The sequence below is a fragment of the Furipterus horrens genome, unplaced genomic scaffold (genome assembly GCF_987537825.1).
Source record: "Furipterus horrens unplaced genomic scaffold, mFurHor1.1.pri manual_scaffold_9, whole genome shotgun sequence".
In the NCBI taxonomy this organism is placed as follows: Eukaryota; Metazoa; Chordata; class Mammalia; order Chiroptera; family Furipteridae; genus Furipterus; species Furipterus horrens.
Genome location: NW_028327179.1, coordinates 74,897,831 through 74,920,801, shown reverse-complemented (window position 1 = coordinate 74,920,801; position 22,971 = coordinate 74,897,831). Strand labels below are relative to the sequence as shown.

The following is a 22,971-nucleotide window of genomic DNA, read 5'->3' as shown; positions in this document are numbered from 1 at the left end:
GATATCTGAAAAGTATCAGATATAAAGAAAAATTTATGCAAGATGAAGTAGAAAATTAAAACAGACCAAGAAAAGACTAAAAATTTTGAAATAGCTATCAAAGACCTCCTTTTTCTGCCAATTTAATCCTCCATTTCAGATAATATTACAAATAAAATGTGTTTTAAAAAAAAAGATTTTACTTTTTTAGAACAGTTTTAAGTTCAAAGCAAAATTAAGAGCAAGATAAAGTAGTCCCCCTTTTCCATGGAGGGATGCATTCCAAGACTCCCAGAAGATGCATGAAACAGTAGAGAGTAACAAACCCTATATATACCGCACTATGTTTTTTGTTCTTATAAATATATAGCTATAATAAATGTTAACTTATAAGTTATGCACAGTAGAGATTAACAATAAAGTAGAAAAATTACAACTATAAACTGCAATCAAAGTTATATGCATGTGTTTTCTGATAACTAATGTAATAACCTAGATGATTAGTAAGTGACTAACAGCATGAATATGCTGGACAAAGGAATGATTTATGTCCAGGGAAGAATGGAGCAGGAGGTCACAAGATTTCATAATGCTTCTAAGAAGGGCTCAAAATTTAAATCCTATGATTGTTTATTTCTGGTATTTTCCATTTAAAATCTTTGGAGATTGTCTTTACAATCCCTGCCCCCATACAGGCAAACACTCCCCAATAACATTCTGCATCAGAGTGGTACCTTTGTTACAACTGATGAATCTACACTGACACATCATAATCACATTATAGTTCACTATTGGTATTATACATTAAACATGCATTTGGCCAAATGTATAGTGATACATGTCCATCATTACGGTATCATACAGAGCATCTTCACAGCCTTAAAAATCCTCTGTGCTCTGCCTAATCATCCCTCCCATCCATGCCTAGCAACTATGATTGTTTTTACTGTCTCCATAATTTTGTGTTTTGCAGACTGTCATATAGTTGGAAGCACATAGCCTTTTAAATAACTTTGGTTTCTTTCACTTAGTAGTATGCATTTAAGATTCCTCTATGTCTTTTCATGGCTTACTATTTCACTTCTTTTTTGCACTGAGTAATTCCATTTTAAAAAATGTATCGTAGTTACTTACCCATTCACCTACTGAAGGCCATCTTGGTTGCTTCCAATTTTTGGCAATTACGAATAAAGCTGCTATAAAGATCTACGTGCAAGTTTTGTATGGACATAAGCTTTCAACGTCTTTGGGTAAATATTCAATACCAAGGAGCATGAGTGTTGGATTATATAGTAAAAATGTTCAGCTTTTTAAGAAACTGCCAAACTTTCTTCCAAAGTGCCTGTATCATTTTTTATTTCCATCGGTGATTAAAGAGTTCCTGTTATTCCATATCCTTGCCACCATCTGTTGTTGTCCATGTTCCAAGATTTGGGACATTCTAATAGGTAGTCAGAATAGTTTTAAACAAACTTCAAATGACAGAAAACCCCTCTTCTATAAGTTGTTTTAGTAAAAGAAAAGGAGAAGGAAGAGAGTGAGGGGGGAGGGGAAGAAGAAAGGAAAAAAGAAAAAACAGGAAAAACATTGCTCAACTGATTTAATGACATTAATATGACTTTGATTTCCAAATTTCAAACTGGATGAGAACATTAAAAGAAAAAAATTGCTGGTCAATTTTATCTATAAACAATAATGAGAAATTTGGCAATGGAAATGACTATATGAATTAGAAAGAAGAGATCAGACAGTTTAAAAGCAAATGAAAACTTACTCAAATTCAGCAGATAAACTGAAAAGAATATTTAAATTATTTAATTTTAAATAACTTTAATAATAAAACATTGTGTTCCATGAATGCAAGGATTATTTAACACCAGAAAACCCACCAAATATAAATCAATATATTGATGATTTAATGGAGAAAAACAATATCTGTACCTTAATAGATAAGAAACAGAGAAAGCATTTAATACAATTTAAGCTTTTACTTTAATAATTTGGTAAAGCTGTATACTAAAAACATAAAGCAAATATTATGCATAATAAAATAAATTTTAGATATTGGGATGCTTAATTTTATGTGTTGACCTGACTGGGCCACAAGGTTGTCAAACATTATTTTTTGGATGTTTCTGTGAGGATGTTTTTGGATAAAATTAACATTTAAATCAGTAGACTGAGTAGCTTGTCCTTCCTAATGTGTAAGGATTCCATCCAATTAGTGAAAGCCTGCACAGAACAAAAAGCTGATTCTCCCACAAGTAAGAGAATTCTCCTGTCTGACCATTGAACAGAAACATCAGCTCTTCCTTGTCTATAGTAGCTTCTGGTCTTCACACTCACACCCCAGATTTTGGATTTGCCAGACTCTAATCAGAGCCAATTCTTTATTATAAATCTCCTAACACACACACACACACACACACGCACACACACACACACACAAAAGTGCATATGTATCCTTTTGGTTCTGTTTCTCTGGACAACCCTGACAAATACAAATTTAGTTCTAAGACTGGGAAAAGGCAACTTTGCCTGCTATCACTTCCAAATAACATAGCACTAGAGGTCCTGCACTACTGTATAAGTCAAGAAAAAAAATAAATAAAAGAGTGAAGACAGTAAATTAAGAAGGGAAAACTGTTATTATTTGCAGATGACATAATCTCCTACAGAGAGAAATACAAGAAAATAAACTGTTAGAGTAAGACAACTGGTCAAGTCAACTTACTACAATCAGTACTGTGCTTCTACTGCAAAGACAGAAGGGGAAAAATGAACTGTTCTCCACACAACAGTGTGGGAAAACTAGCTTGCTGAGAAAGTTTTAGGCTTTCCTTATACTATATTCCCAAAGGGATTTCTCTATAGGTTAAAGACCTAAAAGATAAATCTATAAACCTACAATAAAAGAACAAAATGATGAAGATTATTTCTGTGATTTAGGGGTGAAGGATACTTTTAAATCAACTCCAAAATCACAAATACACAGAATAAAATTGATAGGTTTAACTCTTATTTCTGTTCAACAAGGTTATCTGGCAGACAATAGATCATGAGTACATCTGCAATAGCTAAAACCGACAACAGATAATTATCTACATCTTCTTTGTCCAACAGAGTAGACAAATGTGGTTATTTAAACTTAAATTAATAAAACTAAATAGAATAAAAATTTTGGCCCCTAGCCACAGCCTTATTTCAAGTGCTCAAAAGTCACATGTGGTCATCATATTGTGATAAACGCTGAAACAAAATAATGGGAAAAAATCAATTCTCTAGGAATCTGAGAGAAACTTAGCAGTTTAACCTACTGTACTGTCAAGATGCATATTTTCATCATTGCAGTTATAATGGACTGCTGATCAGGAGATGGAAACTTTGTAAACCAATGAAAAGAGTATGAAAACAAAAAGGCAAAATTGGCAGAGGAGATAAATATATGAATCATAAAAGAAAATGACTAACTGTATAAAATGCATAGAAATAGACAAACTTATTAAACAAACAAACAAAAAAACCCATTGCTTTCCATTCATCAAAAAAAGAGCAAAAATTAGGTCAGCATAGCATTTTGGGGTAAGGAGATAAGGAAGCAGGATTGTAAATAGGAACAGATAATCTGGAAAGCAACTTTGGAATATTTAATGAAATTAAGTATGAGTAATTCTGATTCTTGGTTACATATAGTTGAGAAATTCTTAGGTAGGCCTACAAGTGGAAATGAGCAAGGATAATCAGTGGGACGTTGTTTATGGTGATGGCCTGAAGACACTTCAGGTGTTTGGCATTTGAGGAATACATACCTAAAATGTGATAGATACCATTGAATGTTAGATAATATCAAGAAGCAATGACCTCGAAGAATATATAACAATTCACATAAACCATGAACACTTAATGCTTGATGAAAAAAAAAGAAATTTAATATCTTTAACATTAATATATAAACTTAAAATACATAGGTACACAAACCAGTACATATTTTATAAGAATATATAACATTCAAGGATACGTTACCCAATACAGTATGGATACCTATGCAGGGAGGAACAGAATAAGAGATAGAATCGGTTAGGAAAGCATTAAAAGTAAAAAAAAGGAAAGACTGCTGATGATATGCCATGAAAAAGAGGGATATGAGTATTCAATTTTCTATGCCCAAATCCTAGAGGAACAAATAATAGTTTCAACTCCTTCCAAGTACATGTCCTTTTAAATTAATTTATTTTAACCAGAAATTATTAAAATTTAATCTATAATTTCACAGTTCATTTAATCACAACTATGTTTACAAGTTGTCAAGCAGTGTTGACAGAACTTGTAATTTATATAGTATAATGTAACTATATGTCGACACCATTATTTATTAAAGAAGTAGATTTTTCCAAAGTTGTGATGAATACCAAAACAAAATATCAATATCCAGATATATGAAAGCAAGTTAGGAATTCAACTTAGTGTTACAGCAACTTAAAAATCATACTAAGTTTTAAAATACTGTGAACTCTATTCTTTCAAGTTCAATAATCCAATAATAAAATAAAATTGTACCAAATTAAAAAAAATTTTAAATTTTATGATTGTTAACCTTTGTTAACAATAGATCATGTTAACAAAGTATGCACTTGAATTTGGAACTAAATTTATATCTCAGCTCTAACAATATTCCAACTAATTATTTCAGGATGAATATAAATGACACTTTAATTATTAATGTATCTCCTGGCAATTAAGATCCTCTTGCTTCTCTCAGCAATTAAAATGGCAAGGCATATTATTAAGGTCCCACAATTCTTCATACCTCTTCCTGACAATTACCATGAAACATTAAAGACAAGACTGTAGCTATAATCCATTCACTGAATATTTGGTAACAGGATAAATACTTTCTCCTCCTTTCCTAGCAATTTTTTATATCATGTATATTACCTATCAATCATTCATGCAATTTGTACTTTGTATCACAAAGTTCAATTTTTCATTTTTATGATTTATTACAATCAATTGGTTTTGTAGAAATTCAGGTTGTAGGGATAACTTTAATTAAAAAATAAATTTAAACCCATTTATTCATGATACGACTTTAGTGGTCAGAAAATTAAAAGTGGTTATTGATTCTAGCAGAAAATATTAGTGCTGGAAACATGAGATCTAAAATTACTGTAAATTGAATATATTAATATGACAAAGAATATGTACAAAATTATTTATACTGTTTATGGGTCAGGAATAAAGGAACTTTTATTTTTAACTTTTAAATATCTATTTTTAAAGGGTGTTATAAAACAACTTTTATGTTCTTTTAATGTTTTTTAACTCCAGCTTTTTATAATAATGTTATCACTGTAATAGGAAAACATTTCAATGTTACACAGAACACATACATACCATATATAACATAAATTTAAAACACATCATTTATCATAGTCTGAATTATCTATTGTTTATTGATAGTAAAAGAACGTACACAACCCTATGTTCAAAGCAGCGCTATTTACAATAGCCAAGTGCTGGAAACAGCCAAAGGGCCCATTAGTGGATGAATGGATTAAAAAACTGTAGTACATTTATATATTGGACTACTACGCAGCAGCAGAAAGTTAGTTCTGCCTTTTGTGACAGCATGGATAGAACAGGAGACTTTTAAGCTAATTGAAATAAGCCAGGCAGTGAAATACAAATATCATTATGACCTCACTTATAACTGGAATTTAATGAACAAAATAAACTAATGAGAAAAATAGAACCAGAGACATGGAAACATGGAATAAACTAATAGCTACAGGAGGGGAGGGGAGTGGGGGAAATGGTAGAAGGAAGGGGAAGGTATTAGTCAAAGAACATGTACGACTCACTCATTGACATGGGCAATGGATAGGGGAGTGACTGTGGACAAGACAGGTGGGCTGGGTGGAGGGGGCAAAAGACAAATAAAATTGGGACAACTGCAATAGAATAAATAAACAATAATAAAATAAAATAGGTGGTTATGTTTCAGGAAAAAAATAAAATAAAATGTATTGAGTGTTAACTGTGGTCCGAATTAACAACAGGTGATTACTTCTGGCCAAGATGGAGGCTTAGACGGACACGCTCGGTCTCCCTCTGCAACTAGAGAGGAATACAACTACTTCAAAACAAAAGATAACTAGAAATTCCAGAAAATAAAACTACACAGAAGCCCAATGTATGAAGTTATAAACCAGCGGCGCCCTTTGGGCAGATAGGAAGAGCGAAAGTGGGTGGTGCTGTTTGCGGTCGCACCAGGGACAGCGGCAGGGAGAACAATCCCGGCTGCAGTCAAACCCCGGCAGCTTGCAACCCCAACGCTGGGGAAAGCAGCCACCACATCGCCTTGAACAGTGAGGCCCAGAGGGCGGGAGGACGGATGCGGGTCTCCTAGCGGAATAATTGTGTGAATCCATCTTGGACCCCCGCCCCCACACAAAGCACCAAAGCGCGGCGAAAAAGGTTGCGGAAGGCGCCGGTCGCTGGGTTGTGACGACAAAGGGCCACAGCGCAGCGAAAAAGGTTGCGGAACGGCGCCGGTCGCTGGGTCCTGATGAGTACACAGGCACTGCCCCCTATAGCCGGCCCAAGAAAACAAAATGCATCTGTCAAAATGAGGCAGACAACTATAGAAATCCTGGTGGCGCAGCTCACAAGACAACAGATGAAGAACCTGACAGATGAACAAATAAGAAACCTGTCAGAGGCTCAGTTCAGGGCCATTGTTATCAGGTGGCTTACAGAATTAACAAAAGATCTGGAAAAAGATGAGAAAGAATCGAAAAACACTCATAATGAAAGGAACAAAACCACATATGAAACAGATAGTGAGGAAAAAAAATCCAGAGTTCATATCAACAAACCAGTACATAGAGAAGGAAGTCAACCAGTGCAGAGAGAGGAAACGGGAAGCAAGGATGAGAGGATCAGAAACCTCTGGGAAAGTTATAAAAGGCCCAACATAAGAATCATTGGTTTGCCAGAGGACGAAGAAGATGAACTAGAAATTGAAAAATTAAGTGAAAATATAATAAAGCAGAACTTCCCAAACTTGGGGAAGGAAATAGACTTACAGGTCCAGGAAGCACAGAGAGTTCCAAAAAACTGGACCCAGGGAGAACCACTCCAAGACACATTATAATCAAAATGTCAAAAGTTAAAGATAAAGAATCTTAAAAGCAGCAATAGAGAAGAAAAGAATCATGTACAAAGGGGTCCCAATTAGACTATCAGCTGACTTCTCAAGGGAGACCCTGCAGGCAAGAAGGGACTGGCAAGAAATATTCAAAGTAATGAAAAGCAAAAACCTACAACCACGAATACTCTATCCAGCGAAATTGTCATTCAGAATAGAAGGGCAGAGAAAGTGTTTCCAGGACAAAACAAAACTGAAAGAGTTCATTAGATCCAAACCACTGTTATATGAGATGTTAAAAGGACTGGTTTAGAAAAAGGAGGATAAAAACTATGAACACTAAAATGAAAACTGCATCACAAGAACCAACAACAGAAGCTAGGGAATTGAAACAAAGGCAAACTAAATAGGCAATGAGAGTGGAAAAAGAACTATAGGTATGGGGAGCATATTGGGGGGAGGTCAGCAGGGAGGGGGAAGGGGAAAGGGAGGGAGATGATATAGGAATTAAGGAGCATGGTAGGAGGGAATGGAATAGACAGAGAGAGGTTAAGAAGAACTATATGCACAACTAATGGACATGGTCTAAAAGGGGGGGACAACTGGAGGGAGGGGGGGCCACCGGGTGGAGGGGAGCAGAGGGAAGGGAAATTGGGACAAATGTAACATTATAATCAATAAAACACATTTAAAAAAAACAAAAAATAAAAAACAGGTGATTAATAATGCTCACAGCAACCTTTTGAAAAATGTGATCATCATTATTCCACTTTACAGATTAAGAACAGGGAGACTAAGCAAGTTACTCCACAATGACACAGGGATATGACTACAAGCAGCCACACTGGCTATACACTAACCACTCCAATAAAACAGTACAGCTATGATATATTTTCCTTTAGTAGTTTTAATTTGCCTTAAAATATTTAATCAATTATTCATACCTTTCACCATAAACACACCTAACATTTTCATTCTCTCAGATAGTGCTTACTAAAGTCTAATAGTTAAACCCTTGAGAGAACAATGTGTAGTTGTCAATAACTAAGTGCAAATTTTAGAAAGATTAAAGAGATCCTGTCAAATGTCTCTAATTGTGTTTTGCTTGAGGTCAAGGAAAAGACTAGCCATATTAGAATCTCTTTTCCTTCGAGTAAAAAAGGTATATTTGTGTCCAAAGCAAAAAGAGGTATTGCAGGCAATGATAACCATATTCATATTATCTGCAGTATTTGCAAATGTAACATTTTTTTTTATTGCAGCTACCTTATTCATTTTACACTGTTTTACTAATTTCAGATCCAACCCTTATTCACTTTTAAAATTTGAGGTGTAACTGACATACAACATTATACAATATTAGTTTGAGGTATATAACAATGATTTGGTATTTGTATATATTGCGAAAACAATAAACACAATAAGTCTAGTTAACATCCATCAACATAGGAACAGAATTTTTTTCTTGTGATGAGAACTTTTAAGATCTCTTTTAGCAACTTTCAAATATGCACTACAGTATTATTAACAACAGTCGCCATGCTGTACATTGCATCCCCATAGCTTATTTTATAACCGGAAGTTTGTACCTTTTGACTCTTTTCACCAGTAATTTCTTTTGTCTGGTCATCATAGCCTACCTCAGTCTGGAAACCTATCTGATCGCCAGTTTTGATCACCTTTTATTCTTCTTAAATATGTGCCGTATTTGTTTGGCTTAATAAATACTCATGAACACATAGAGTTATCCCAATCCTACCTATAGGGACAACATTTTTCAGTGAATGAGTACTGTTTTCATTCACTATGTATATCCTTGTTCATTCATTGACCAGAGTCACCAATAAAAATTATCCTCAATTACCTTGGGTAACACTTTTGTGTTTGCATATAACATCTTCAAAGAAGAGTAAAAAAGGTTTTAAAGATTGTCTATTTTTTTAAGTTTTTAAATTCTGGTATAAGGGTTTTTGGAAACAGCTTTTTAAAAAACATTATTTATTTACTTGTCTGTTTGTTTATTTTTAGAGAGAGGGGAAAGGAGAAAGAGAGGGAGAGAAACATCACTGTGTGGTTGCCTCTCACTTGTGCCCCCAACTGGGGACCTGACGTGCAACCTAGTCATGTGCCCTGACTGGGAATCGAACCAGCGACACTTGGTTCGCAGGCTGACGCTCAATCCACTGAGCCACAGCAGCCAGGAGTTGGAAACAGCTTTAAATTACCAGTTACATCAGGTTCTGTGGACCACTTATGATGTCTTTTCAACCTGGATGTGAAAGTCATGGAAGAAACAGTCAAGTGCTTGATGATCCATTACATTCTGTGTATATGATTATGTCATATTCTGCCACCTACATAGGCTACAGTTTTCTACATTCTCTAGCCTATGCTGTTAGGTTAATAGCTGCTCCATATCAGTGGCAGCAGTGATTAGCTCTACTGTACCTAATATATGTCTAGTGCTGATTAATGTCTAAGTATCACTATTTTTATAGCAAATTTCATTCTTTTATTCAAAGAGTCTGGAACATGGTAATAAATAAATAAGTGCTGAATGACTAATTTGATGAAATCAAGCATGTATTCAGTGCCTGGTCAAACAACATTGAATAGTAATCTCCAGTCTACAAGGAGTTCATTTTAGCTGGAGAGACAAACAAGAGTGTGGATAGTAATAATTCTACAATAGAGCACATTCAGGGAATTTGGGAGCATAGAATATGGATACCTGAATTAGCCTGAAGTAGAAAGAGGAGGAGTATCAGAAATTTTCATAATGACTCTTAATTTTAAAGTACATTAACAAATTCTTAATTAATATTTAATGTTATGCACTATATTTAAAGTCTATGAACAAACTAATAAAGTCAGAGTCAGGATCCCTGTCTTCGAGAGACAACAATAGATATAAGACACACACATACATCACAAAATCTAAATATCAAAAGAAGGTAGTAGGTGGTAAAAGACCAAAAGGAGGACGAGAATCTCACATACAGCTGGATGAAATGTATATTGGTACAACTATTAGTAAAACTTGAAAGAGTTTAGTATTATCTTGTAGAGATACATTTACCTTCTCATCAATTCAGCAATCAGTCTTAGATACACACTCAAGAGAAAGTGCCCATATGTACCACGAGACATATACAAACTATTCACAGTAGCATCATCTGAAATAACAAAAATCTAGAAATCACTCAAATGCCCATTTTAATAAAATGAATAAGTGACAGTATATTTATAGAAAGTCATATTGTGTGTATGAATAGAGAAACGTGGCATATAGCTTGGGCCAAGGATTATGACTAATCCAATTATGTAGATCTCATCAGCTATAGTAAGAAGAGTGGGAAAAAACTGGACAGGATTTTGTAGCAAGACAGCAGTGCACAGTATCAGGCAGCCTTTGTTCTTTAACCTACCACTCTAAAATGTAGTGTCTTAAAACAACAATCAATTATTATATCTCATCAATCTATAGTTGACTTAGCAGTTCTACTGATCTGTTCAGGGCTCTGCACGACCCACTCATAGGTCTGTGGACATTTATAAGTTGGCTAGTTGGCTTTGTTCATTTTGTCTGGGCTCACTCATGTCTGAGACAACTGGGCTGACTCAATTCTGTTCCTCTAGCCCTTACATATCCTCATGGTGAAGGCAGAGAGCACAAGTGCTTTTTCAAGCTTCTGCTTATGCCAAGTTTGCTACTGTCCCAGGGCCAAAGCAAGTTACATGGCCAAGGTAAAAGTTTGAAAGGACAACACATGTATAGAGCAAAGGGTATGGACTTTGGGATCCCATTTATTGGGTTCATTGAAACAGCCAACCTGCCATAACATGTACAAAAAAAAATCTATTTTCTAAATAAACTTATCCTCCCTCAATGCAGCAAAAGGGCGGGTCTTAATCAAAAAAGTTTACATAAGCAAGGTCCTAGGACGACAGAAGGAAAAGAGAAAGCCAGCATTTCTGGTGCCTGTGGACTACAGTGAAAAGAAAACTGAGACAAGGAAGGCGAGCTGTGAAAGCTGCAGTTTGGAGTTGAGGAGAGTGCCCAAGGTAGAGGGGTTTCTGCCTCACTTCCCACTTCCGATTCGATCGGGGAGATTCTGCTGTTAACAAAGTGGGAACTGTCCCCATGAAGTAGAGGGAAGGGGAGCCTCTTTCAATTCTTATGGTGTAAGAAGGACCTGGCAGTTCCCTCAAAACCCAGGGGCGTGCGGATAGAGGGTCTAGGCAGTTAGTGAGAGTCTGCTCAGGAGGAATATTAGATTACAGAGAAAATAAACTACCCTTCTTGGCACCGCTGCACTAGCGTGAGAAAATGTGGAACTTAATACCTGACCAGTAGGGTTTGCTTAAGAAAGAGTGGAATAAATAGGGTTGGGTTAGTAAATGCATGTTCAGGGCATATGAACTGGTTGATTTGGCTGAAGTTGGGGAGGGAGGGTTTGTTGGGTATATAGAGGAGAAAAAGTTGGACAAACTGGATGGGACCAGATTTTTGAAGAATTTAAATGCTTGGCTAAAAGAATGTGAAATCTAATCCCATAAGCAACAGGAAAGCACTCGAAGTTTTTTAGTAGTGGTATAATAACAATAGTATTCCTAAATTCCTTAATGGTTTGGAAAGGTAATATAGCAAAATAAATACAAAAGGTACTGAAACAGTTTTTCGTTTGGTTTCTTTGATAAAACAGAGATTGAACTGAAGTTGGCAGAAGGAATGAAAAGGGTTTTATCTGTGGGAAACACTAGAGAGAGATAGGGATTAACTGCTATGGGTAAAGAGGAAGTGGGTGATTAAAGACAAAATAAAGATCAATCTAAATTGGCAGAAAGGGTAAGGCTACCAAACTTCACAGAAGTGGAAATGGCTGATATTCAAATTTTCTCTGACCTTTGTTCTATTACTATATTCTTCTAATCTACTCTCAAAGGAAAAAGTTTTAAAATTCCATAGACATAGCGATATGAAATAAGCAAAGGCACTAAAATATGTATTTGTATTTTTATAAAGGCAACAAGCTTTTTTTTAATCATGAAAAGATGATGTGCTTTTCCTCTCTGAATTGAATATTAATATACAATCCTTAAGGATGTAAGTGATTCCAGGATGAATTATTAGAAATTTTAATTCTTAAAAAACACTTTGCTCTCTCTGTTCATTTCATTAATTGATGTTAAAATTGTGATTCTTTTTATAATCAGAACACACATTCATCCAGCTAAAATTCATTTGCTACCTTCCCCATTATCATTAACTTACAATGATTTTCAGGCATTTCAAATACAGTCTTGATATGGAACTGTGGCTGTGATGTTATATTGTTACCAATATCTCATTCTGCTAAACTCTAGCTATGATCATAAAAAAGAGGATTAGGAAATAGTCCTTTTGATAGTATGTTACCATTTATAAAAAGAATGCCAGAACTAAATACATTATTAGACACTGGGACTACTTCTGAAGAGATTTAATAGTTTCTGTACTTTCAGACACTATTCTACCCATCATTACTTTGCACTAACACTCTTTTTTTCTTCTGGACCCCTATTATATGCCCCTAAGCTCTCTTCCTCCTCCTCTGTCAGGGTTTCCAAATGATGCTAGCTTGCCTGCAACCTGCAACATATCTTAATCAAATTCCTCTGTTCCTACTGCCCTTCATTACTGCCATGCTTCATGCTGTTTTCTAACTTATGTAGTCTTCAGGCCTCTATTTCTTCCCCACTTTGACCCACAGCCATGCTCTGACCCGTCTTAGACCAGTCGGCCCATTCTTTTGCTTACTCCCTCAACTTCTCTTCCAGTTTGTTGGCCCATGACTTGACCTGTCTCTGATTGATGAGCAAGGTATCAGTTCCTTTCACATTCCTCTTCATTCTGCTTTGTCAGTTGCTGGGAAGAATATTTTCATTAAGTTATTTTGTGTCTAATGAAGTGGAGTAAAGTTGTTAACTAAATAAAACTGACAAAATAAATTCTGAAATAAATGTAACTATTACAAATCAAGAATCATTATAGGAGAAAGAATGTAAATGACTTATTGATTTCACAAAAACAGTATGTACAAACTTCAATCTTATTTTCTTTTTTGTCTTTAATACCTATTGGTTACATAATGCATCATTCTTATAAATGAACTCTGCAGTATACTCCTAACCACATGGAATGTTGCTAAAACTTTCTCCTACAGTTAAACACATATCACGAGAATGATATAAATATAAATGTTGACAAGCAATAGATAATATTAGAAATTTACTCTCTCCATCCTAGGCAAAAAGCCATTAAAAAAGCAAGCTTCACTGTATTTAAAGTTTTTAAACAAGAATATATTTTTTCCACAGACAGTCTTTAGATTTCTAGGAATACAGAAAATTTTAGAATAGTGAAACTTACTGCAATTCCTTTGGGGGCAATAACATTTTAAGGCATAATCCAACAAACTTACATTACAGTGTCACCAATTAGATAATGACATAACTTGAAGTTTATATCCAATCAATTCCACAATTATTTTGAATATTAAAAAAAAAAAAACCTGTCACATAAGTTCTGCATTCTGTTTTTTCTTCAGAAAATAACACATTTCTTCATTCATTCAACAGATATTTATTTAGCTTCTACTATGTGGTAGGCAATTTTCTAAAAGCTAGGTTTACAGATAGCAGTGTACAAGACAAGGTTCCTAGCCTACTGAAATTAGATTTGGTTGGAGAGCTAGTCAATAGCAAAATCACTTAATTGGAGATAAAATTTTTGTTGGTGAGACAGTCAGTAAATAATGGTCAATAAATAAATAATATCAGATACTCCTAAAAGCTTAAAAAGAATGAAGCAGAGGAGAGAAAGGCATGGCTCTGTGGAGAGTGGCAGGGTGGGCCTCTCTGCAGTAAGGATATCAGATCAGAGGCCTGACAGAAGTGAGGGCAGTGGCTGTGGGGGAAGAGCTTTCTCTAATAGTGTCAGCAACTGCCAAAGTCCTGCACTTGGAACCAGCTGAGAACAACCAAGCAGCAGCTTCAGAACCCAAATCTTAGCAACACCAATCTCTCCCAGCAGTTACTTTCATGAAACATTAACATATATAATTAGACTAATTACTCAATTACATGAATATCTTGGGTGCTGTGGTAACTACAAAATAATAGTCTTTGAGCAAGTAAGCTCTGAGTAAGCTTATCAATCCCACCTTAAATTAAGCACATATAAAACTATAATGTAAAACATACAAAAAGTAGCTGAGCTAAAATTAAAGCTAATGTACTTGGTATGTAAAAATTATTGAGACCGAAAACTTATCAAAAAGTGGAGAAATTTTAATACTAGCAAAACCTGATAGATTATTTAGAACTATGCAGGATCAAGTAATACTTGTCTAATGATTTAGATAAGAAAATTAAAACTAGCAATTGCTCTATACATACCAAAGACACCACTAGTTATTTAAAATATGCTTTGACAGCATTTGCCATTTTTGATAACGTTGGACTCTGCATTGGGTTGAAATAAAGGGAGAAGTTCTATCTTATTCTTCTCACTTGCTATGAAATAAATCTCCAGGTGTTGCTTCTCAGAACCTGAGCTTATTTTCTCTTTCATATAAATCATTCAAGTCAGTTTCTCATTCACAATTGAGAGCTCTTAAGTAATATTTTCATTTTTCTCCCTTTGGACATAGAGAAAACAAAATAAAGTTAGCAGTAAAACATACAGAGGCACAAGAAGTGAAACAAAATACTATCTCCAACACCTACATACATAATAGCTGTCAAATAAAAATGTAAACTAAAGGCAACAATTAAGCAGAGGGCCCTAATGAAAGATATAAATTTTATACTCTCAAGGAATTACTGAAGATGTGTACACTTCTATTTTCCCATCTATCCTGAACATTTTCTTCTGAATGTACTCAAATGATATGATTAGAATCAGATTTTATTATAGTTCATGGGACTATGATTTTTTAAATGCTTATTTTAATAACAATTATTACTATGATCAGGACAACCTAACTTTCTGGTTGAGAAAAATGAGGCTGTGTATGAGAAGTTAAGAAACTTGAGCAAGTTTGCATAAAAAAATGACAGGGCTTGAATTTGAACACAGGTCTATCTAACTCAAAGCCTGTATTTTTTTTTTTATCACTTTGTATCTTGCTTCCTGTTTATGAAGATGTCATTAAAGAGAATAATGTGGCTTAAAAAGCATTTAACTTTTCCCATCCTGCCCCCAAATATGAACATTTCCATCTTACTTTCCTTAAGAGAGACCTAATTTTAGGTTTAAAATAAAGAATTGAAAGAAATAGAATTCAGAGCTGTGAGAAACCTAAGTATCATTTAGTGAGCTCGATATTATGTTTTAAAGATGAAGAAACTAAGAAGGCACATGGCTCCAGACCAAGAGCAGCAACCTGCCAGCAGAGCTGGCTGGACCCAGGCCTCCCAGGTTCATGGGTGTCTGGGAAGGAGTGAGAGAGAAAGAGGTCAGAGATGGGGGATAAGATGGAATTAGTGCTTTAATTACTTTTTAAAGTGATTTTTGCTCTGTTTTATATCTTGAATGTTTATGTTTATTACTAGTACCTCGATTCAAAGATACACTTGTTATAGGGTTTTAACAATAGCTAAAAGGTACTGAGAATTACTGTGAGGAAGCCAGGATATGAAGGCAGGAAGTCTGGCCCCAGAACTCATGTTCCTAAACCACACTGCTCCTTCAAAGGCTGGATGGACAAGTCCTTCAAGGTTCATCTTAAGAAATACTCCCAAATTAATTTCCCTAATAAGCAGATTTGGGGTAAAAGAAATTTAACTATTTTTAATTTTAAAAGAAAAATCTATTTGCTTTTTAACTTTTTAGTGTGATAATTGCATTTTTTCATCATAAAAGTAGTATAATTACATCACAGAAAATATGGAAAATAGAAAAAATTTTACCCATAGTTATTCCATGTCACATGTTTAGTATACATAGTTCCTCTCTGAGTTTTTATATGCATCTGTTTTTTAACACTATCAGAATATAATAATTCTATAGTATACATTTTTCAAATTAATCTTACATAAAGCATACTGTTTCAATCAGTCTTCATACTTCCTTTCTTGCCCTGAAAAAATTCAAATAAATCTGGAAATCTGTCATCTCTCTCCAGGTTGCCCCACTTCTCCCAAAACTCTGTACAGCCTCCATCTGTATGGAAGCCTGCCATGGGGGGAAGGGAACACACTCCTGGAGAGATGGGGGAGGAAATGATTTGCTGAGTCATGAATTCCCAGGGGGCTAAGGAGCCATTCACATATAATGTCTCCTTTAACAACTGAGTAAGCCAAGGCCAAGAAAGATGCAGTGACTTACTCAAGTTAGTAACAGAACTGTGACCAAAAGACAAATTCTCGGCTCTGAAATTAGTGCTTGTTCAACATAACTATTACTGCACCAGCCTCCATCTGTGCCATAATTATTTTAAAACTTCTGGATGTGTGCAAAAGAATAAAAAGTATCACTGTGTCAGTACATAGTATAAAAATTTTATAGTAAGGCATCAGTTAAGAAAATGAAACTATTCTATAATTCTATACATAAACTGGTTATAAAATTTTATAGTATTCCTAGTTTTTACTATAATTTTTTAAAAAGTACCCCAACTTAACTAAGATAACCTATGAATATGGTCTGTGGTTTCTGAAAAAAGATAAAGAAAAAACGACCTCATGTTCCCTCTTCAATTATTTGGTCTAAAGTGCCTTTGTTTAAGGTGCTCAGATGTGGCATTTAAGGGTGTCTATAAACAAAAGAAGGCAGTTATTTGATGCACAAAAAGTAAGAGAAGAATATAACGTATGTTAAGATGTGTAACGCAGAAGATCGAGCCCAGGGATCTTAACTGTTCATTTGGATTAAGTCAAAAAATCCACAAGCAGGACTGGGTAGAATAGACATTGCCTTTATTGCTCACATTACAGGGAGCACTGAAGGTGGCAGGTCGGTGAAGCAGGACCACAACCCCCTGTGTCCAAGACTTGTTTTAAGGGGTCCCAGACTCTAGCCATGACTCTAAACTGCATTACCTCAGTGTAAAAAAAGGTCAAGAAGCAGTCACAGGACAAGAAGCTACTCCCAAAAGGTGGTAAGGAGAAAGTTACAATTCATCTCCCAAACAATACATATTCCTTCTGGCCAGGGGCCCCCTCATCATGGGAGGAGGGAGAAGGGCCATGTCCATGGACCCCACAAGATATCATTCCCCTGGAGGAAAATCTTGAGTAAAAGGGTGCTGAATGGAAAGCCACATTTAAACTTAACATTAAAGACTCATTATTACAGGAGCAATCCAGAGAAGTTTTGCAAAAGAATATGTTAAAACATCTAGTTTAATGATTATTAAAGCTGTCTGAAAATATTTCTATCATTATAACACAATTTACTAACCACTAGTAAATTGAAATGAAAAACAGTACTTATTGATTTAAGCTAGCATACAGAAAATGACCTAAATATGAAGTCATTTGGACAAAGAAGGTTGGCTATATAACTTCCCCTTTTTATCATTCTACAATGACTTCACTTCTGAAAGGTGTATATGGAAAAAGAATCAATTATGTATGAAGAATCTAGCAAATACTTTGTCAGAAGTTTTGGCAAGGAAACAAGAAGTGGGATTTCTACGAAATCAGGATAAGCCAAAATGAGGTAAATTAAAATGAGGAGTGTGAACAGACCTACCTATAGGTCAGATGTCAATACATGGTTATTTTAGTGAAGGACATATAGGAAAGTCATTCTAAGAGGTCGATTTAAAATGAGAAATTAATTTTTCCTGGGGAAAAAAAAACTTGTGCTTTCTGTAAGGCCTGGGCCCTCCATGCAAATGTCATCTTGAAAAAAAGAAAAAAAAAAAAATTTTTCCCTCCCTTGGCTATCAGACTGTCCTCTAAATTATTAGTTGCAGATCATAAACCTTAAATCATTAGTAAAATAGTGCAAGTTTATTAGAGTGCAGTCGTTCCACTTTATGAGTAAATGCTTGTTTGAATTTTAAGTACGTGACTAAAAGTTTCCGTGAACTTGACAGCCCAGCCCAGGAATGGCTGGAGGCCTCTCTTTGGAGAGCAGGGGAAAACAAAAATGTAGCCAGCTTGGTGCACATCCTGTTCTTCCTGCTGCGAGCTGAACTGTCGTCCTTCCCCTGCAGTGAGAGAAGGCTCCAGTGCCCTTTATACTTTTATGATGTAAATTAAATGGAGACTTCATATTTGACAATTTCAAAATATTTCAACTCTTCTATTTATTCAACACATGTTTAGATACCCAAGTAATAACTCTTCAGAAAAAGAAATATTTATATGACAGTGATATAACCACAATTTCATCTTACCAATTCTTAACTGTGACAAAACTCTTCTATGGTTATATATTCATGAAGTTTCATTCATTTCTGACCATAAAATAACCAATTGCCTGCAGACTACTGATCAGTCCTGGTCAAAATGCCTTCATATATTTGTGACAGCCAATTTAATTTTCTTCTTTCTCCTGCTCAATTGTACCCTTATTTGCATAACAATCATTTGTTTTATTAGTTTCATTTTATTTTGGTTTCTTTTCATTGAGAAAATATCATTTGAATTAGGAAAATGTTATTTAATAAAAACGGGGATAGTGTTTCTGAGACTTAAGTTAATACTTTTACTTAGCCACTAGGTTATGCTAAAGGATAGTACATTTGTTCAAGAACATGGCTATCTTCCAGCGACCCAAAAAAGCAGGCAAATAAATTCCAAAGCTGAATATCAAGTATTGAGTCATTTAAAATCTAGCTCGTAATTCATTTAACAGATTTATATGAATTATTTATATAATTACTTTTATGACATACCCTGAAAGAATAAATGCACTGAATATTTTTTTACCAAACATGTCTGATGGTAATGTCCAGTTTGTTTTTAAAAGAATGAAATTATCATTATGTTTATTTTATCCAAATTAAGTATATACATTTTCATTTGCATGTAGTCAATTCTATTTTTAAAAACTAATGTACACGGTGATGGACTGATTAATTATCAGAAACATGAGCTTTGAATCAGCTATTTCTGTTTCTGCTTTAAAATAAAGGTAATTTTGAAATGCAATAGTTAAGAACCAAACACCATTTATTTCACTTAGCTATTTTCACATTAAAATTATACTGTATCCCCTATAAATTGTGTTTAGAACCCTTTCAATTTCAATTTATATACACAGTTCACTCTAATTCTTACTATTTTTCCTTTAAAACTCTAAGGAGCACACTATTACCATTTTCATCATCATTATTCATTTCTCTCCTTGATTACACTCAGTGGGAGGCAGTGGGGATTCAAATACACCTAAGAAATCACAGTCTAGTTGGGAACACATATGAAAATACAGATAACATTGATAAAACATTTATGTAGCTACAACACAGCGGCCCCTTATGTGATAAATTAATAAAAGAGAATATGTGTTAAAATAGTATACATAAGATATACATATTGTCCCCATTATTAAAACAGAAAATACGTTTATAACTAAAGTCTGAAAGGATCTGAGTCTACTTCTGAAAATGCTCTGAAGATAAAATCTATAACCGTCCAATTTACTGTTTAATCTACTTGTCAACTTTATATGTAAGAGGAGTTTGCCATGTCTTAAAGATATATTAATCTTTTTTTAACTTGATTTGTCTCTTTTTCAATTATTCATTACTCATCTGTTAATTATTCATTACAAGATGAATTATTGACAGAACGCAACCCAGCACAAAAGGAAAATGCTATTAATCTACCATGTACTTCTATTAAATTATTGCTTTGGCATATGATAGAGCACCTGGGGGAAAAAAAACGGTGAGTACACTTTCTCTTCTTAAATGTAATTAAGTTCAGTAAAATCTATTTATGAAGCACCTCAGAAAAAAATGAATAGAATTATGATGATGGAGGTTAAATTATGTTTTCTCACATACAACTATACAAAAGGATGATATTAAAATATTTAAAACTTACCACACAGGCAGTCAGAAACCTGCACTGGCACTGTGGTAAATCACCTGCACTGTCCCTGCCCATAGAAATAACCTTCTATTACAGCAATGTTGAAAGCTTTTAATTCTGGTTGAGCATCATTATTATGTCTAAGACTCGTATCAAAAAATAATTTTTGAATGACTATTATAAACTATTATAATATTCTTAATTATGCTACATCACATAGATATTTTCAATTCTAAAATTAAAATCACAGATATTTCCTACTCTAGAATTTCTTCCTTTTACATACTATAAACTGCAGAGATAACTGAATGTCTGAAATGCCTGCTAGTACCTTTTAGCAATGGTAGATAACAACTGATGAAGCTGGGATCTGAATCATTCATCTGAACCTATGGTGAGATCTCGAGTTTTATAGATTAAATTCAGAGACTATGACATATTCTCTTTGGTAATCCCCTACATCTTCAGCAGATGTCAACTCCAGAGCCATTCTGGGGGTTCTGAATTAGTCTAAGGGCATTGAGATGTGATATAAACCAATTCTCCTTCAGTGCAAAGAAGTGATTTACAAAATAACCACAAATAAAAAACAAACAAAAATCAAGTCTTGAAAGGGGGCTGGATAATCTCACCTTCCCTGGATCATTCATTCTAAAGCAAGAAATTGCCCAGGATTAGAGCAGGGCTCTTTTCACAGAGGTCAACGTCTGCAGAACTTGCCATGGGCCCAACTTTATATGCAATCTTGGTTCTTGGGGGATCACCTGAAGGCTCCAGGGGTTATTTACTAAGGTGCTGGCCATGTATAAATTAAGGGCTACCTTGGCATTAAAATATGTAAGTTCCCATTTCTTCTGGTGCTATTCATTAAAATAAAGTAAGTTAAAACCAGAATAGATATAACTGCAGTGCCTGTAACATTTCATGTTCCTCTATGTCTAAATCTAGGTAGAATCATCACTATTAGTCTCTAACCACTTTGGAGCATCAGTACTCAAACTCTCTAGTCTAAAAGTTGCACCAAACTTGTCACTGACACCCAGAACTCCTGCCTATGTACATGCTCTGTCATGTCACTGGAATGCTCTTCCTCCCCACTGCCGACCTGCTGAATTAATACTTTAGATTTCATCTCAAAAGTCAGCTGTCTCATAAGATTTTCATGACTAACTCCAGCTGGAATCATGTGTTATTTCTCCCAGTTCATATTCCTCCCTTATAGAACTTATGACTCAGTGTTAGAATTATTTGTATAAAGCTTGAATCCTTGGCTAGCCAGTTCCTTTAGACCTGGCATGGTATCTCTGAGATGTGTTCTGGTTTCAGCAAACTAAGTGTTCACTACATGTCTGCAGCATAAATCAATGGTGAGCAGGTGGATGGATGAATGAAAGAAAGAATTCTAAATTTTAAATCCCAGGAATTGTAACTGCATTATGAGCTGAGTCACGGTCTTTACTCTAAATTACTATATTAAAGATGGCATATGTGGGCTACCCAAATGACTGCTTCCCTTGGTGAGACTCGCTCTGATTCTGCACACAGTGCCCACCCAAACCATGGAAGTAGTACAGCTCTTAGTCCCATCTCTACTGTTGTACATTCCTGTGGACTGCCCCCTGCTCGGAGCTTGACTTTGTTTTCCCTGCTGGTCATCCAAAGGACCTTCATCTTGTTGACTCATGAGTTAGTTCTGCCACAGTGTTGGGGATTTGGTTTCAAAGTCTGCAGAGGTACCTCTCTGTACAAGAGTGCACTTTCTTTGACTCTTATTTTTGTTACTAAATTTAGGGTAAGGCACTTAAGCAACTGCTTCTCTCCAAAGAAAAATGGTCACATTCTTTCCTAATGGCTAACACCCATATACTGGGATTTGGCTGTAGTAAATCCTAAATTGTTAATCTGAGAAACCTGGATTTTAAAAAAAATGTTTTTGTACTCACAAGTTTAGACCTGTTACCTCACCAGTAACAAGGGAAAAGCATCTTGGTAGAGATGACTGCCTCAAGGCAACTCCAGGAGACAGTCCCTGCACTTCTGTCTAATCTGCCAGCTGTTTCCTCCAGCATTGATTTAGTTTTTCAATCACTCATTGGATGAACACTCACATCTCCCCTATCAAAATTTACACAACCTCCTGGGTTATATTCAAACCATCTTTTAGATTTAATATATTCTATGTAAACTTAACTATTCCTGGGAACCTCAACTATCAATGCATTTTTAAGAATATTATTTAGATAATAATACCCTGGCTGGTTTGGCTCAGTGGATTGAGCGTCGGCCTGCGAGCTAAGTGTCGCTGGTTCGATCTTCCAGTCAGGGCACATCAGAGAAGGAAAACTCTGACTCCAAAAAACCTCCGCTGCCTTGCGGCATACCTCTTCAGGGGAAAGGCTAAGGGAGTAAACCCCGACAGAAAATCCGGAGCCGGAGTCCCGAAGGCGGTTTGACGTTGTAGTCAACACCGGCAACTCCTGCGGCGCACCTGAAGCCAAGCTGTATTGACTCCGTCTTTCCCTTGGACCCTTCAGCTGCGAAGAGAGGGGGGGTCTGCTGCACGGGCAACAGCAAACCCTCCATATCACCCTGCCCAGGCTCTGTAGCTTCAGCTTCACTGGAGAGGACACTCCAGCGTCATCACAAGATGTCGATTCAACACGGGAGGAGACAGATACCGTGTCACTCCCAAGTTGGACTGCACAGCCATTCTCGGCGGTGCAGATAGACTCTTAAGAAGCTACACCATCGTCTCTCGAGACGGACGGCTGCTGACGACGACGACTTAGATAATATCTCCATACATC

At 35.4% G+C, this 22,971-nt stretch overlaps 1 protein-coding gene across 10 annotated transcripts in view; it reads right to left on the bottom strand.

Annotated features, from left to right (window-relative positions):
* CADPS2 (calcium dependent secretion activator 2) overlaps nucleotides 1-22,971 on the bottom strand; it is a 689,394-nt gene that overhangs the window by 278,309 nt on the left and 388,114 nt on the right. The gene's annotated exons all lie outside the window — the stretch shown is intronic.